The sequence below is a fragment of the Littorina saxatilis genome, linkage group LG3 (genome assembly GCF_037325665.1).
Source record: "Littorina saxatilis isolate snail1 linkage group LG3, US_GU_Lsax_2.0, whole genome shotgun sequence".
NCBI lineage: Eukaryota > Metazoa > Mollusca > Gastropoda > Littorinimorpha > Littorinidae > Littorina > Littorina saxatilis.
In genome coordinates, this window is record NC_090247.1 from 61,133,461 (window position 1) to 61,135,455 (window position 1,995).

Below are 1,995 nucleotides of genomic sequence, written 5' to 3' on the forward strand. Positions count from 1 at the left end.
CCTCCCTCTTTATTGTCTTTAGCCGCAGGGAGGGGCATCAGTCTGTTGGCTGTGTCGTTGACTCTCTGTTTCTCACAGGTAAATTAGCGGATTAACGGAGACCTCCAATCAAGGTGACTAATGAGCAGAATGTCTCTACCAGCATGCGGTAAGTAAGGTGAAAAGGGAATTCTGCTTCGGCGTGAAGAGGCAAGAGACTTTTCACACACAAACACCGACGTTAAACTTTAACAGCAACACGACAAATGTCGCGATCGTCCAGCGGGTTTGTTGGTAAGGGGCTCCGCTCACCTATGTAACTTCAGCAGGACCGACGACGCACTGCAGATTATACCAGCCCGCTACACGTTGCGTGATCTTTGAAAGAAAAACAGGCCAAGCTCTCGTCATAATCCCCAACGCAGCATCTATATATATATACGACTTGTGTCTGTGTGTGTGTGTGTGTGTGTGTGTGTGTGTGTGTGTGTGTGTGTCCGCGATGCACGGCCAAAGTTCTCGGTGGATCTTTTTCAAATTTGGAGACCGTATTCAGCTATACCCCGGACACAACCTCATCGATGATATATTTCAACACGTGCTCTCAGCGCGCAGCGCTGAACCGATTTTGGTTTTTCTCTGTTTTTCTCTGGATCCATTCCCAGTAACTCTTCCTTATTTTCTCCAGTGTTTTCAGCGTTTATCTCCCTTCCTTCGTGTGGCGTCAATCCATATTCCCGTTACTACGTTACTATTTGTAGAATGTCACGATTGCACCCGTAAGTTGTCCTTACTGTAAAAGTGAAAAGGTCGAATCAATTTATAGCCACGCGAAAAATACACTGTCATCTATCTCTATATATAGAGATAGATATACATATATAGATACGGCTTCTCTGTGTGTGTGTTTGTGTGTGTGTGTGGGCAACACCTGTGGATTGTAGAGTTCTGTTTGTGATGTGGTCTAGCGGATTTGGTGTGTCTGTATGTTCAGGCCTTCCTTCGAGAAGCCATAACAGTTATTCTCAATGAGTGGACTTCGCCTTCAAAGGTGATTGTGGTGTTTTGGCACTCGGTTACATTTGGCGTCGTCGACAGCGATGGGACTCGACATGAAATGTTCAGGCCACTGAATCATTTTCGTGCTGTTCCCATTCCACCTGGGAGGGACCTAAGTTCATTCAAAGGGGGTCGAGTGTGACAGGGAGACTACTGTCGCCCTTCACAGCAGACTCTGCAGAGTTGTTCGCCTTAGAAGTTGTGGGCTTTCCTTGCATGTACCCGTAAGTTGTCCTTACTGTAAAAGTGAAAAGGTCGAATCAATTTATAGCCACGCGAAAAATACACTGATTTTTAATGACCAAAGTCATTAATTAATGTTTAAGCCACCAAACTGAAATGCAATACCGAAGTCCGGCCTTCGTCGAAGATTGCTTGGCCAAACTTTCAATCAATTTGATTGAAAAATGAGGGTGTGACACTGCCGCCTCAACTTTTATAAAAAACCGGATATGACGTCATCAAAGACATTTATCGAAAAAAAGAAAAAAACGTCCGGGGATATCATTCCCAGGAACTCTCATGTCAAATTTCATAAAGATCGGTCCAGTAGTTTAGTCTGAAACGCTCTACACACACACACACACACACACACACACACGCACACACATACATACACCACACCCTCGTCTCGATTCCCCCTCTATGTTAAAACATTTAGTCAAAACTTGACTAAATGTAATGATTGCGAACGCTGGGCATTTGTCTTGTGCAAATCGTCCTTAAAGGCCCATGCCTCCCCGTGCAAGTCGTCCTTAAAGGCCCATGCCTTCCCGTGCAAATATTTGGGCCCACCGTCTCACATCTGGCCAGGCTTTTACGTGAGATAAGATTATCCCTCCACTTGGTCACATACCGAAAATGAACATCCTCCTGAACACACACACACATGCAGAAACTCGATCACACACACACACACACACACACACACACACACACACACACACACACACACAC

The 1,995-nt window shown here is 45.3% G+C and overlaps 1 protein-coding gene across 1 annotated transcript in view; it reads right to left on the reverse strand.

The window, feature by feature from the left end:
- Window positions 1-258, reverse strand: part of LOC138962849 (beta-1,4-N-acetylgalactosaminyltransferase bre-4-like) — a 97,696-nt gene extending 97,438 nt beyond the window's left edge. The window contains exon 1 of the mRNA XM_070334815.1: window positions 1-258. This exon is cut by the window's left edge and continues 218 nt beyond it. The gene's annotated coding sequence lies outside the window, so the exon portion shown is untranslated.
- Window positions 259-1,995: the final 1,737 nt, after the last annotated feature.